General features: G+C 49.8%; 1 protein-coding gene across 6 annotated transcripts in view; it reads left to right on the forward strand.

Moving 5' to 3' along the window:
- Positions 1-16,464, forward strand: part of B3GNTL1 (UDP-GlcNAc:betaGal beta-1,3-N-acetylglucosaminyltransferase like 1) — a 76,582-nt gene that overhangs the window by 42,626 nt on the left and 17,492 nt on the right. The gene's annotated exons all lie outside the window — the stretch shown is intronic.

The raw sequence follows: 16,464 nt of genomic DNA on the forward strand, positions 1-16,464 counted from the left end.
ACAGCTTGGCGTGAATGTAAATGACACAGATTTACTGCCCACCTACTAGCACTGATGCACAAACTCTCAGTTTATCCAGCCTGTCAAGGAGTCTAGACAAGCAGAATTTCTAGAAATTAAAGTTCGCCTCCATAAGGCCATGCTCTTTACTTAAATCAGTGCTCCCCAAAATGTAATCATAGAAATGGCTCAAGAACTTGAAAACAGATATCTGACTCCCTCCCAGAAGTCCTGATGTCACGGTTTGGGAATGTGCGTTGTTTTGTTTTTTAATTAATTGATTGATTGATTGATAATTGAGTTTTAGTTAGATTACAATGTTGTGTCAGTTTCCAGTGTAGAGCACAACTTTCAGTCATACGTGACTATACGTATATTCATCATCACATTCTTTTTCCCCGTGAGCTATCTTGTATATACTTCCCTGTGCTCTACAGTATAATCTTGTTTATCTATTCCATATACCAATCTCGAACTCCCAGTCTGTCCCTTCCCACCCCCTCTTCCCCCTGGCAACTGCAAGTTTGTATTCTATGTCTGTGAGACTGTTTCTTTTTTATATTTAAGTTCATTTGCCTTCTTTTTTTTTTTTTATTTAGATTCCACATATGAGTGATCTCATATGGTATTTTTCTTTCTCTTTCTGGCTTACTTTCACTTAGAATGACATTCTCCAGGAACATCCATGTTGCTGCAAATGGCGTTAAGTTGTCTATTTTTATGGCTGAATAGTATCCCATTGTATAAATATACCACAGTGTCTTTATCCAGTCATCTGTCAATGGACATTTAGGTTGCTTCCATGTCTTGGCTGTTGTAAATAGTGCTGCTGTGAACATTGGGGTGCATGTATCTTTTGAACTAGGGCTCCTTCTGGATATATGCCCAGGAGTGGGATTTCTGGATCATAGGGTAAGTCTGATTTTAGTCTTTTGAGGAATCTCCATACTGTTTTCCAAAACATCTGCACCAACCTGCATTCCCACCAGCAGTGTAGGAGAGTTCCCTGTTCTCCACAGCCTCTCCAGCTTTTGTCGTTTGTGGACTTTTGAATGACGGCCATTCTGGCTGGTGTGAGGTGATACCTCAGTGTGGTTTTGAATGTGCGTTTTTAACCACTGGCTCTACTCTAGAAGCCAGGCTGCTGCTGTCTGCTCAGAAACCCTGTTTCCCCACGGGTCATAGGGTCATTTTACAAAGTCTGTCTGGGGGGGAGTTTTGTATCTTGGAGTAATTTCAGACTCACACAGACGTTGCGGAACTGGTAGAGTTCCTCGCACCTTTCCCCGGCCCCCTTTCACGGCAGCTTATAACCACAGTGCGGCATTCACACCAAGGAGGCCCATCGGCACGGCCCTGCTGGGGTGTGCGCGCCCTGGGGGGCTCCGCAGTCAGAATACAGGACTGTCCTTCCCCTAGAGACTGCGACTGCCGTCGCATCGCACGTGTCCTGACCTGACAGCAGCAGCTTGTCCCCGCCCTCCCTAGGGCCCGTCACTGGGACAGTTGCAGAAATGGAACAGAAGCCTGTGTGGCTTTTCCCTCCAGCCCGGACCTACCCAAGTCGCACAAGCAACAGTTCCTTCCCTTCCCAGTGGCTCGTCACTCATCGCTGTGGGACAGATCCCTCTCAGGGCCCCTGTGGGCACTGCCATGACCCTCACACATGCCTCACGCCCCTGGGGTGCACGGCAGGTCTGGGGATGTGCGTCCCTGGGTCCGGGAGACGCTCATAGGCCCCTCGTCAGCACTTGGCGGGCCAGGTTTTTCATTCTTGCGGATCCAGTAGTGGGGGCGTGGTATGGCGGGTTCACTGTCTGCACGTTCCCCTAATGACAGCTTCTCGTGTGCTTATCCGTGAAGCGGCTGTTCAGAGCCTCTGCCCATTTTCTCATGAGATGGTCTGTTTTCTCACAGTTGAGTTTGAGTTTCCTTTTGGACAGAAGCCCTTCATTGGGTGTGTGGTTTGCTCATAATCTGTTTTCTCATAATCTGTGGCTTTTCTTTCATCTACTTAACAGAGTCACAGAGCAGAGGTTTCTAATTTCAATGAAATCCAACTGATTGATTTTTAAACAGGATTGTGCTTCGCATATCAGCATCTAAAGAGGCTTAACCTAACCCTGGGTTGCAAAGATTTTCTCCTAAAGATGTGGTTTTACATTGTACATTTAGAGCTGTGATTCATTTTAAGTTGATTTTTGCATAAGGAGCGAGGTTTAGATCAAGGCTTTCTTTTTTTTTTCTTTTGCTTACAAATATCCAAATGTTTCCACACCATTTTTGTCGAGGATAGACTTTGCCAAAAATTGGTCGGCCACGCCTGCATGAGTCTCATCCTGGACTCGACTCTGCTCTGCCAACGTGTGTCACTCGGTGGCCATATGGTCGTGGCTGCTGTAGCTGCAAAGGAGGTTTGACATCAGTTCGTGTGATTCCTCCAACTTCATCCTTCGTTTTCAAATTGTTTTTGCTATTCTGGTTCCCTTGCCTTTTCCTCTGTATATTTTCTCAAACATCGCGCAGTCCTTCGGTTTTGCGCAGACACTGACCGGGTGTCCTGCAGCGGCAGGGTCCCTGGTTAAGGGCTGGGCCCCCGGGGCTACCCCTCTTCAGACCCAGTCGCAAGTCCTGGTCGTCACCTGTGCTTCTGACCCAGTGGATCTCAGCTGGGGCCCCGCCACCATCCTCTGGTCAGTTAATTTGCGCGAGCTGCTCACAGAGCTTAGAGAAAGGCTCCCTTGCAGGTGCCAGTGTGCCGTGATGGATTCAAGAGAGAATTTGGTGACAGCAAGCGGGATGCGCAGGTGCACAGCCTGGGTCCAGAAGGGTCCCAGAGAATAAGCAGACCCCCCTGCACTGCGCGGACCAGGGCTGCCCCCCACCGTGACCTTCGGGAGCAGTGGACCGTCATTCCTGCTGTCCAGTCTCCGGCTGCTCTGCCCTGGTCTACCCTCCTGGGTTCACACTGAGAAACCTCCTTCCCACTTGACGCACCTCCATCGGCACAGTGAGACCCTGGAGTGGAGGGAGTGCGCTAGCCCAGAATAATAACACAAAGTTTGTCAGAACCGAAGATGAGGGCGCCAGATTCAAAGGGCCCTGGGTTTCCATCCCAGGGGTGAGAGAAGACCCCCACGGTCAAGAGAGGACAGCAGGAACACCCGTGGTCTCGAATTTCCCAGCAGCCGCAGGGGGTCTGTGAGACCCTGGGACAGATTTCAGAGTCTCACAGAAATGGTTTTGAATGTTGAGCTCTATGCCTGCCCAAAGCATCAGTCCTGTGAAGCTACCACAAGGACTCCTTCGTGTGAGGATTCAAAATACTTCCCTCCTATGGAAGCTTTCTCAGAAATTTACTGGAAGATACACCGTAAAATTAGGAAGCAAACTGAGGGGGAGGATGTTTCAGGACCTGGGAGCAGGTCTGCTACCGGGGAGGGGGCCAAGGGATGCCAGGGGCGTGGGGAGGGGTAGCATCTGTTGAAAGAGAAGTGCTTCACACAGCAGCACGCACCTGCTTTTCTTAAGACGGTGGAAATGCCAGGTGGGGAGCAAGGGAAACCACGGAGTGGCCGGTGTCCAAGGGGGTGTGACAGGAGCCGTGTGACACATCACCCAGAAGCTATGATGACCAAGAAGTGAAAGGCGCCAGGAGTGGAGACGAGGGAGCCCTGGGCGGGAACCTCTGGACGTGGAAAGGTGGAGAAACGCTGAAGCAGCTGAAGTACCAGAGGTTCACATGTTTATGCCGATCGTTACCTGGGATGACCCTCTGCCTCTTCCTCCGACTGCACACTGGTCCCCTGGTCTCCGTGTCCGGGGCCGCCGGCTTGCCCTGGGTACCGAGGCTAGACCTGGTGGGCGGCCACAGGGTCCTGTCCTGTCCACACAAGTGTTTGTCTTCCCTGGTTACTCTGGTCACCCCTCCCCTAACGAGAGCGGCCCCAACTACCTCCCCTGTATTTGCTGTTACACATACAATTTCTTTAAAAAAATAGAACAAAGAAAACTTTTTTAAAAATGGAAACATTTCAAGTATACAGAAGTGCAGAGAATACATCACACGTCCCACCCTGCTGCAGTGCATGCCTGTAGGGGTCCCGCTCACCACCGGTCCCGTGCTCACCTGGGCCTCGCGTCCTGCCTTGTTGGACAGTGAGCCCAGGACCCTCTTAGGTTCTGCTATTCGAACACCCGAGGGCGCCCCGCCTGGTCCTCAATCACGCAGGACCTACAGGCTGTCGGGGCAGCTGAAGCTTCTCCTCAGCCAAATGTTTGCTTTTGGCATCACTTTCCTCAGTTTACACCCCAGGCGGTCACCTCCTTGGCCAGCAGCCCCATTCCGGTGCGTCGGTCTCAGTCAGCAGCACCACTTCCCTGCTTCCTGCCCACCTTTGGCCACCCCTCCCCAAACGCAGCTGAGAAAAGTGCCGACCTGGGTGATGGGCTGTTTGGGGATGCCACATGGTCCCCTCAGTTGACAAGGATGTGGGAGAAAACGGAGAGTAAATAGGATGGTCTTGAGCAGCTGAGAGCCAGGGTGGGGAGGCGGGTGTCCCCTGGGGACAGCTGGGTGGAGGTGAGAGGGCAGCTTGTCCTGTGAGGTCAGAGCTGCGGGCGGTGCATGGTTGGAGGGGCACAGAGGCGGGAGGCCCCGGAAGGCTCTCAGGAGGTGGAGGGCTCAGGCCAAGATGCAGGTCAGCGGCAGCTCCATGAAGAAAGCGCTGGTGTCTTGCTGCCGAGTCCGTGCTGGAGCAGATGCCCCGACTGGTCGCTGCCCTGGAGGCGCCGCCTTCTCAGCCGCATTACCTCTCCAGCTCAGTTGCACTGTCGGTAAAATGTGAGGGTTTAACAGACGCCCAGACTCTGAGGCCGACCATCTGTAACCCATGCATGTTTGAAGACATTTAGCCAAACTCTGCAGGTAGCTTCGGCCGATTTAGAAGACAGGGCGTGCAGTGGGCTTGTGGTCACAGGGGTCCTTTCCTCCCATGCGCCCCGGACCCCACCCCGCATCTGCTCAGTAGTCGCTGCTGTGGAAGGACCTGGCCATCCAAGCCATGTCACCACAGCCAGGGTGTCAGAGGTCACCCGGTCCTACCCCGGGGACGGCGGCCCACACACTTGTCTCACTGTGTCTGCCCTTCACCGCTCAGTGCTTCTTACCTACTTCCAGCCACTACGTTCATGAAAGTTAGAAAGTGCCTGTTTTGAAACAGATTAACCTGTACTGTTTTTCTTCATTTTCTCATTTGAAAGGAGAGTGTATCCTAAAGGGGCATCTGAGCTGTAGATCCATGTAAATTAGCAACTTTTACCACCACATTAGAAAGTGCTTGCTTACCAGCTTTCTCTAAAACATACTGCTGAGAAAGGAAGTTTTATTACTGTCTGCATCTTTATTAAATCCAGCAGCCACAGGTTTTGGGTTTCACATCAAAGTTTATTCTTGTTGCCATGTGAGTGTTAAAATGTCAGAACACTGGAAAATTTGTTATCTGTCTAAAGATAGTCTTCCAACAAATTAGAATTAGAAGTAAGGATAATAAACCACAGGAATCTGGAAATGAGTCATGTAAACTTTGCTCTTTTCCCCCAAGAAGAATTCACAACACTTCCTGGTAAGATATAGCTAATAAGGCCTGTAAGTTTCATTAAATGCTTCATTTTCTTTCGTTAAGTCATGGGCTGCGTCTTTGTAAATAAAGTGGAGCTCATTTTGGTCTATAACCCTTGCACCAGAAGCGTTTGGAAGCATCCTTCCTATCCATACACGTTTTCCAGGTGCCTCGGGAGGGTGGACCCCACAGGACAGAGCGTGGCCGGGCGCTTATGGAATTCCAGTTGGTTCTGTGTGGCAAAGTAAGCGGAGAGCCCAAAAGCCAACTCCCTGGTCCCCAGAGAGCATGGACCTGGGCCTCGCCGGGAATCCCTCTCTTTTTAACAAAGTTCTGATGATTCACTTGGTGACACACCAGAACCAGAAGAGGGCGTGACAACCTGAGAGCAAAAGAGGAGAAAAAAATTGATGAAAAGGGGGGGCGTCTCCAGGGAGAGGGGCTTCCAGAGCGTTGGCTGGCGGCTGGCGGCTAGGGGCTAGCAGGCCTGTGTTCCCGGCTGTGTTGGGGCGGTGGCGGGTAGACACCGTGGGTCCCTCCCTCCCGGCGGCCCATTGCGCCCTCTGCCGCCTGCCTTGCCACATCTGCCCAAACGTGTACCAGCGCGGAGCACAGCAGTGAAAGTCTTTGCTGTGCACCTGCCTGCCTGGGGTCGGGGAGCTGGCAGTTTCTGTGCCTCGTTAATCATGGCCTCTGCTGCGGTGGGTGGGGCAGAGGGGAGATGCGGGCTTCTTCCAGGTTTCAGTTCCCAGAGAAGCAGTTTTTGTGTCAATTGAAGGCCATGCCCCTGCTCACGGTTACATTGGGCGGGGGTGGGGAGCGCACTGGCTCAAGGGCCAGGTCTGCTCTGCTGCCCGCTTTTGTAAATAAAGTTTATTGGCACAACGTCGCGCTGTCTGCCGATACCTGGGACACAGGCCCTGCTCACAGGGACGTGAGGTTTGTCGGCAGTGGTGGCAGCGCAGCGCATCTCTGGGGCACTGGGCATCTGCGTCCCCACTTCTGTGTGGCAGGGGCTCTGGTGGAAGGTGGCTTCACCGTGGCCTGCCGCATGCTCTCCCTGGGGGCACCATGTGGCTGAAGGGGCCCCCAAGTGTGTGGTGCCCAGAGCGGCTGACCCCTTCTCCTTGCCCGGATGTGCAGAACCCCATGTATTTCTGCTTTCCAATAACTAGCTTTGGGGGGGGGGTTGTTAAATATTTTACTACTTAAATAGGTATTTCTTTGAAAGAAAAAACGTTTAATGATTTAGAGAAATAGTTTAAATGGAAACAATCATGACTTATTAAAAGCTGTGTCTTCTGGGCGTTCTCTTACTTTAGGAAAGGATTTTTTATCTGGTTTTTCTTGTTTGTTTGTAATTCTGTCTTCAGTTGTTTTTTAAAATCTCCAGACCTGGGGAGTTCATCATAAAAAGTGCTTGTTTCAGAACTGCATCCGATTTCTCTGGGCCTTGATTGGAGAAGGACAGGAGGTGGTGGGAGCTGGGGGGCCTCCTGCTGAACCCCCCCCCCCGCCTTGAGCATGAGTGGGTCCTGAGTCCCCTGCACGGTGGCTGTGTCCACACAGGGATGCTGGCTCGGAGTCAGAATGACCAAGGGCACAGCAGACCTGGGTGAGCAGGTCTGGGGCCCTTTCTCTCGGAGCCAAAATGTCCCCAAATATGTTCAGGGACCTTCAGGGTGAGTTGTTTGTTGAAGATGCCAGTTCATGGGAAAGAGGTGAGAGTGAGGAGCCGTGAGTGCAGCCCCAGGAAACAGGGAGCTCATCGTGCCCCCACCCCATGCTCAGTCAGGCATGAAGGCCTTGAGATGCCTGGGGAGTGGTGGGCGGGACGGGAGGGCTCTCTCAGTTCTTTTTAGTGAGAAAAACATTACGAAATGCTTTGGGAACTGTTGTGTCTTGTTCAGCTGGGATTTGGGGGGCGGGACGGCAGGATGGGGAAGGTGTGATGTGTGCAGTGAGAAGCGTCTGGCAGGTTGCAGCCCTGAGAATGATAGGTGTTCTGCTCCTGGAGATTATGTCTAATCCGAAATGATTCCGCGAAGTTGGACACTAAGGAAATCTCTGCATCTCCAAGGGCCGCCCTGCAAAGCCCACTCTGACTGAGGCTTTGTTGCACATTCGGAAAAAACCTCCCATTTCCCCTCCTCCCTCCCCCAAAGGGAAAGTAAAAAGATGAATTTGGAGATCAAAGCACACAGCGGAGCAGGTCTTACTGCAGAAGGAGGGGGAGCAGGGATCCCAGAGGAGAGGCTCCCCCCTTCTTCTCAGCAAGTGCGCAGTGGTGGAAAGTCTCAGACAGGGGTCCCGGGGCAGGACCACCAGGACTGCAGGGAGGCAGCGGGGGTGGCCTGCTTCTAACTACCCAGCCCAGCTTGTCCTGAAGGTTGGGGGGAGGACCCAGACGTGGGCCAAAGTTGTGGGGGCAGGTGCAGTGGCCCAGCCAGGGCGCTTGTTCTGAGGGCAGATGGAGGAGAGGGCCCAGCCAGGAGAGGGTGGCACGGGGCTGCCCTCCTCAATCCCATGACGGGAAGGTCCAGGTCGTGCGGTCAAGCAGTGTCGCCCCCTGATTATTCCAGATGCCTCACGGTATTGATGGTGTAGCCCCCACATCCCTGAGGCCGGTGCTGTGATGAGGAAACAGTAGAAGTTTAGGGGGTTGTCTGGGACTCGGAGTGGAGCCCACTGTCCAGGTCCTGTGCTGGGGTGACCACCTCCCTCAAGCCCACTATGTCCAGGTCAGACTCACCGTCTTTGACACCTGCTGCCCTCCGTGGCCCCGGCCCAGGGTACGGGTGCCCCCACCTCCACCAGCAGCTCCTCTGAAGCAAGGCACCCTCCCTCCACCGGCCTGGTCATTGCTAAACCACCTGTGCCCCTCCATCCCGTTCTCTCCTGCTTGGAACACCCGGAGATGCCTTGGGTTGAGTTCCTGGAAGCGGAGCTTAAGACTGATATGGGGGGAGGGGCAGGGCAGCCCCAGCCCAGTCCACGGGGCTCTGGCCTGTGCCCCCACATCGGAGGCTCCCGGCTTTGGGCCCCAGGGACAGATGTAGCCCTGGCATTTCCTGAGGCAGGGCCTCTTACCCGCGGACTCCACCCCTCTGCTTGGCCCTGAGACTCCCAGGCCTCCCGCCCCTTCCTGCAGGTCAGTGCCTGACACTGACCTCTGACTGCCTGTGTCCTCAGCTGAGTCTGACTTGGAGGGTCTGTAGGAGCTCCAATCCCTAGTGGCCTCATCCTGTGGTCTCTGCCATCACTACTGACCCTCTCTGGGGCTCCAGCGGAGACAGGACTCTGCGGCAACCTCTGCCTGTGCCCTCGGGGTCCTGTCAGGCAGCGACCCTGCCCAGAGTGCCCCTTACCGCCCCCCGCCCCCGTCATGGTGGCTTGCTTGTGGCCGTGTTTGCACCTGCATGTGTGTGAGCAGAGCCCCCGCACAGGCCTGTTTCCCCGGGGTCAGGCCCCCACAGCTTCCCTTCCCCACTGAACTCTGGCTGAGCCCCACAACTAGCAGGACACCACTGGATTCCGTGGCCAGAGTGGAGAGCAGCGCGGCCTCGCAGCCCAGCCGTGGGAGCGTGAACACTGCAGGTCCGGTGGTGCGGAGAACCGTGAACGGGCAACCGCAGCCCCTCGTGGAGGTGACCTTGGAGCCTCAGACACCAAGAGGGGACGGTCTGAGCCGGAGGGGCCTCGCTGACACAGGCATGAGCTGGACCGCAGGGCTCTATGTGCGCAGACCTGCCCTCGCGGGTTCGCCCTGATCTCCTGGCTGCGGCGGCGTCCACATGGGAGGCACGTGTGTGCTTTGTGTCGTCTGTGCAGGAGGCCTGTAGGCCTCCCCTCACCTCTGCGGGGGTCGCTGTGAGGACGTGGGGCCCAGAGCGTGGACACGTGTGCGGACACGCGGGGCGTTTTGGGCCTCAGGACCCAGAGCTGCTTTTCAGACCTGCTGTCGCCCAGTTGGCTTCGCTTTCATTTTGGGGGAATACTTTCCAGACCAGCTGTTACGCATTTCATTACAGATGTCATGTCACTTATTTCAAGTCAGTATCAATTCTTTAAGTGAAATATTTTAAGAATTGTGTCCAGGACTGTAGCCTTCCTGTTGGTAGGCTGTAGTGTTTTCTTGCTTAATACTGTTAAGTAAATTACGTTTTAGCGCTTTCGTCCCGTGGACGAGACGAGACGGACGTTCTCTTCCTGTTCTTTCGATTAGGGTTTGGGATTTTGAGACCTATTTTTTCTAAGAAAAAAAAGAGAGATTAAATTAGCAGGGGAGGGTATAGGCCAGTGGTAGAGTGCATGCTTAGCATGCACGAAGTCCTGGGTTCAATCTCCAGTCCCTCCATTAAAAAAAACTAAACTAAACTAAAACTGAAGTAGACCTAATGACCTCTCCCCGCCAAAAAATAAAAATAAAAAAAGAGTAAAGTACTTCCTAGTAGGGGAAAAAAACCTGTCTAAAATATTATTAATGTACATTATTCAGTGCATTTGGGAGCAGCGTTCCAAACGCTGGCCGTTTTTTTCTTCCACAAAGAGGAGCGTAGTAAAGGACTCGGTCTACGCCCCGTGCGTTTCCGGTGGTTTCTACGTGGCAGGTGGGCCTGATTCCGGTCCGCGAGCCGCTCAGGCCGGTAGAGCGGTGGCAGGTGAACGGGGGCGCCGCGGTGCTTCCCGGGGGTCCGGCGCCTCGAACGCCGCGAGCGCGCAGCACGAGGGCTCCGCAGACGGCGGCGCCGGCCTCGCCGCGCGCGCGGGCCTGGCTCCCCGGAGCCGGGGCGCTCCCGCGCTTCCCGCCGCGCCGGCCGCTGTGCCGTTGCTGAAGGAGCGGGCGCCCGCCGGACGCTGGAGCCGGGAATGGAGGTTCCCTGGACTCAGTCGAGGTGGGGGGGGGGGGGAGGCGCGAGGCGCGCGCGGCGCCCCTGCCTCGTGCCGAGGCGCCCGGGGGGGAGGCGCGGCCGCAGGACGCGGGGGGCGGGGCTGGACCTCAGCGGGCCCCGGCCCGGGGCGAACGTCGGCCCGCAGACAACGCCTGACTCCGGGCGTTGACTGTGAGGGGCGCGCGGGCCACAAGCCGGGGAAAGGGCCCGGCGCTCCGCGGGTGCCGCTCGGGGTCTCGTCCCGGATCTGGGGTTCGTGGGGCCCCAGGCAGGACCTCCCCTCCGCCGCACCTCCGGCCCCTTCCTGGGGACGCGGGGCGGGGGACGTGGTGGGGGGCCTCCCAACGCGGCGGCCGAGGACGCGGGGCCGGGCTGCTCCTGCCCGTCCAGCTCCCGGCTCTCGGGGGACCCTCCTGCTCCCTCGCGGGGGCTGGGCTGCACTTTCCACGCCTCTTGCTTCTGGTCGTGGTAGTTCCCACTCCAACCGCCAAACACACGCTTTACTTTGGTTCTGATTATTTACAGCCGTGTAACAAGCCACTCAGAACGTCGGGGCCTAAAACAGTTCGCTGGTACTGGTCGTGGTTTGCCGACTAAGTGGGGGAGTGAGACTCTGGGGCGTTTGGGGGAGGGGGCGGGTTGGAGGCCTTCCCCAGATCCGGCCCCTAGTCTTCGTCCCTTTGTCCCTTTGTCACCTGGTCATTGAACTTACTGGCATAAACTTAGCCCCTATTAACGTGTATAGGGTTTTTTTTTTCTCTTGTATATATTTTTTCACTTTTCAGTTTTATTAGGTAGAATTGTTATAATTTGACTGCACATACACATTATATTGCATGTAAATACATATACACAATATACCGCACATTTTTTTAGTTTATGTATATGTATTGATCTTTGTTTCTAACAGTTCAGAGCTTTAGCTTTTTAAACTTACAGTTACCGAAGGAATCAAGCCAGCCACAAAGTAAGAATCAACAGAATGCAGTAATCCAATCATAAAGGACCATCAGATGTGCTCACACATATTCAAGAAATCAGTCATCAAAGTTATAAATGATAAATTCATTTGTATCCCCTTTTTTTTTAATTCCACATATAAGTGATATCATATGGTATCTTTCTTTCTCTTTCTGACTTCTCTTAGAATGACTGTCTCCAGGTCTACCCATGTTGCTGCAAATGGCATTATTTTACTCTGTTACGGCTGTGTGATATTTTATTGTGTGGTTAGATAGATAGATAGATATAGATAGCACATCTTCTTTATCCATCCATCTGTTAATGGACATTTGGATTGTTTCCATATCTTGGCTATTGCATATAGTGCTGCTGTGAACATTGGGGTGCATCTGTCATTTTGAGTTAAAGTTTTCTCTGTTACGTAGTAATTCTATTTTTAGTTTTTTAAGGAAACTCCATACTTTCCTCCATAGTGGCTGCACCAATTTACATTTCCACCAACAGTGTAGGAGGGTTGCCCTTTGTCCACACCCTCCAGCATTTATGGTGTGTGGACTTTTTAATGGTGGCCATTCTGGCTGGTGTGAGGTGATACCTCATTGTAGTTTTGACCTGCATTTCACTGACAATTAGCAATGCTGAGCATTTTCCCATGTGCCTATTGCCCATTTGTATGTCTTCATTGGAGAATTGCTTGTTTAGGTCTTCTGCCCATTTTTGGATTGAGCTGCCTTTTTTTTTTTTTTAAGGTGTTTCAGCTGTTTGTATATTTGGGAAATTAGTCGCTTGTCTGTTACATCATTGGCAAATATTTTCTCCTATTCTGTAGGTTGTCTTTCTGTTTTGTTGATGGCATCCTTAGCTCTGCAAAAGCTTCTGAGTTTAATTAGATCCCATTTGTTTATTTTTGCTTTTGTTTCCATTACTCCAGGAGCTGGTTCAAAAAATATATTGCTGTGATCTATGTCCAAGACTGTTCTGCCCATGTTTTCCTCTAGTTTTATAGTATCTGGTCTTATATTTAAGTCTTTTGAGTTTAGTTTTGTATATGATGTTAGAGAATGTTTTAATTTCAGTCTTCTACCAGTAGCTCTCCAGGTTTTCCAGCACCACTTACTGAAGAGACTGTCTTTTCTCCATTGTGTATTTTTATCTCCTTTGTCGTAGATTAATTGACCATAAGTGCATGGGTTTATTTCTGGACTTTCTGTCCTGTTCCATTGATCTATGTGTCTGTTTTGTGCCAGTACCATGTTGTTTTGATTACTGTAGCTTTGTAGTACAGTCTGAGGTCAGGTAGCAGGATTCCTCTAGCTCTGTTTTTTTTCAAGATTGTTTTGGCTATTCGGGGTCTTTTGTATTTCCAGTACAAATTTTAACATTTTTTCTTCCAGCTCTGTGAAGAATGTTGTTGGTAATTTGATAGAGGTTGCATTGAATCTGTATATTGCTTTGGGTAGTATGTCCATTTTATCAATATTGATTCTTCCAATCCAAGAATACAGTTTATCTTTCCATTTGTTTATGCTGTCTTCAATTTTTGTCATCAGTATCTTATTGAGGACAGGTCTCTTGCCTCCTTGGGTAGGTTTATTCCTAGGTATTTTATTCTTTTAGGTGTGATGATAGTTGATATTGTTCCCTTAATTTCCCTTTTTGTTATTTCATTGTTAGAGTATAGAAATGCAACTGATTTCTGAATATTAATTTTGTACCCTACAACTTTACCAAATTCGTTGACAAGCCCTGGTAGTTTTCTGGTTGCTGCTTTTGTGTTTTCTATGCATAGTATCATGTCACCTGCAAACAGTGATAGTTTCGCTTCTTCGTTTCCAATCTGGGGCCCTTTTATTTCTTCTCTGATTGCTGTGGCTAGGACTTCCAAAACTGTGTTGAATAAAAGTGGTGAGAGTAGGTGGACATCCTTGTCTTGTTTCTGATCGTAAAGGAAATGCTTTCAGCTTTTCACCATTGAGAATGAATGTGGGTTTGTGAATGAATGTGGCTAGCTGTGGGTTTGTCACATACGGCCTTTATTATGTTGAGGTATGTTCTGTCTGTGCCCACTTTCTGGAGAGTCTTTTTTTTTTAATCATAAATGGATGTTGAAGTTTATCGAAAGCTTTTTTACATCTATGGAGATGATCATATGGTTTTTATTCTTCAATTTGTTAATGTGGTGTATCGCACTAATTGATCTGTGGATACTGAAAAATCCCTGCGTCCCTGGGATGAATCCCCCTTGGTCTTGGTGCATGATCCTTGTAGTGCATTGTTGGAGTCAATTTGCTAGTATTTTGTTGAGGATTTTGCATCTATATTCATAAGTGACATTGACCTGTTACATTCTTTTTTTGTGATATCTTTGTCTGGCTTTGGTATCAGTGTGATGATGGCCTCACAGAATGAGTTCTGAAGTGTTCCTTCCTCTGCAATTTTTTTGGAATACTTTCAGAAAGGACAGGTGTTAACTCTTCTCTAAATGTTTGGTAGAATTCACCTGTGAAGCCATCTGGTCCTGGACTTTTGTTTGTTGGGAGTTTTTTAATTACTGATTAAATTTCAGTACTGGTAATTGGTCTATTCGTATTGTTTATTTCTTCCTGGTTCAGTTTTGGCAAATTGTACTTTTCTAAGAAATTGTCCATTTCTTCTATGGTGTCCTTATTTTTTTTTTTTTTTGATGTATAGTTATTCATAGTAGCCTCTTTGATCCCTTGTATCTCTGTGGTGTCTGTTGTAACTTCTGTTTCACTTCTGATCTTGTTAATTTGGGCCCTCTCCCTTTTTTCTTAATGAGTCTGACTAAAGGTTTATCAATTTTGTTTATCTTTTCAAAGAACCAGCTTTTAGTTTCATTGATCTTTTCTAATTTTTTTTTTTTTTTTTTAGTCTCTATTTCATTTACTTTACTCCAATCTTTATGGTTTCTTTTCTTCTAGTGACTTTTAGAGTTGTTTTGTTCTTCTTTCTCCAGCTGCTTTAGCTGTAAGGTTAGGTTGTTTACCTGAGATTTTTCTTGTTTCCTGAGGTAGGCTTGTGTTGCTATAAACTTCTGTCTGCTTTTGCTACATCCCAGAGGTTTTGGGTTGTTGTTGTGTTTCCATTTTCATTTGTCTCAAGGTATTTTTGATTTCCTCTTTGATTTCTTCCATGATCCACTGGTTGTTGAGTAGCATATTGTTTAGTCTCCATGTGTTTGCAGTTTTTTCAGTTTTTTTCTTGTAGTTGATTTCCAACTTTATAGCATTGTGGTCTGAAAAGATGCTTGGTATGATTTCAGTTTTCTTAAATTTACTGAGGCTAGCTTTGTGGGCCAGCATGTGATCAATTCTGGAGAATGTTCCATGTGCACCTGAGAAGAATGTGTGTTCTGCTGATTTCAGATGGAATGCTCTATAGATAACAGTTAGGTCCATCTGGTCTAATGTGTCATTTAGGGCCTGTGTTTCCTTACTGACTTTCTATCTGGATGATCTGTCCACTGAGGTTAAGTGGGGTGATAAGCTCCCCCACTATTGTGTTATTGTCGACTTTTCCTTTTATGTCTGTTAACAGTTGTCTTACACGTTGAGGTGCTCCCATGTTGGGTGCACACATATTTGCAGTTGGTATGTCCTCTTCTTGGGTTGATCCCTTGAGCATTATGTATGTCTTTCTTTGTCTCTTGTAACAGTCTTTAGTTTAATATCTATTTTTTCTGACAGAAGTATTGCTACTTCAGCCTTCTTTTGGTTCCCATTTGCATGGAATGTCTTCTTCCATCCCCTCACTTTCAGCCTGCAGGTGTCCCTAGCTCTGAGGTGAGTCTCTTACAGACAGCGCATATGTGGGTCTTGTTTTTGTATCCATTCAGCCGGTCTGTGTCTTTTGGTTGAAGTGTTTATTCTATTTACATTTAAGGTCATTATCAATATATATGTTCTTACTGCCATTTTGTTAATTATTTTGGGTTTGTTTTTGTAGGTCTTTTTTTTTCTCTTTCTTCTTTTTGTTCTCTTTTCTTATGGTTTGATGACTAGAAAAGTTCCTTTAACACTTGTTGTAAAGCTGGTTTGGTGGTGCTGAATTCTTATAGCTTTTATCTGTGAAGCTTTTGATTTCTCCAAGTCTGAATGAGAGCCTTGCTGGATGGAGTATTCTTGGTTGTAAGTTTTCCCCTTTCATCACTTTAAATATATCGTGCCGCTCGCTTCTGGCCTGCAGAGTTTCTGCTGAGAAATCAGCTGATAACCTTACAGGAGTGCCCTTGAATGTTACTTGTTGCTTTTCTCTTGCTGACTTTAATATTTTCCCTTTATCCTTGGTTTTTGTCAGTTTGCTGACTCTGTGCCTTGGTGCTCTCCTCTCTGGGTTGGTCCTGGGTGGTATTCTTGCGCTTCCTGGACGTGGGTGACTGTTTCCTTTCCCAAGTGTGTCTGTGTCCGTGTGTGGGTGTGTCTGAGTGTGTCTGTGTCCGTGTGTGGGTGTATCGAGTGTGTCCAAGTGTGGAGTGGGTCTGAGTGTGTCTGTGTCCGTGTGTGGGTGTGTCTGAGTGTGTCTGTGTCCGTGTGTGGGTGTGTCTGAGTGTGTCTGTGTCCGTGTGTGGGGTGTGTGCATGTACGTCTGTATACATCTGTATGGTGAGGAATGTATGTGCATCTGATTTTTTTTAAACAAATGCCCTTGAAATGAAAAACCATTTAAATGTTTGATTTTTAAAACATTAATGATAAAATGAACTCTCTTCCTTTGTGCAGTACAGGTCTGTGAGCTTCAGCACATGTGTATAGGTTGGCCACCACACCGCAGCTAGCTTTGTGCAAAATGGTGATAAGTGTCAGTACCCAACCTGCCCTCGTACCCCGTTAGGTGCCTGTGCCCCGTGTGACGGGTTTGTGGTTCAAGAACTGCCAGCAGCTCTGGGGACTGATGTGGGGGTGGAGGTCACACATCATGGCTCTGGCGTGGAAGCCAGCTTGGGAGGCCGAGGGAGCCACTGGGGGATC

This window comes from Camelus ferus, chromosome 16 (genome assembly GCF_009834535.1).
Source record: "Camelus ferus isolate YT-003-E chromosome 16, BCGSAC_Cfer_1.0, whole genome shotgun sequence".
NCBI lineage: Eukaryota > Metazoa > Chordata > Mammalia > Artiodactyla > Camelidae > Camelus > Camelus ferus.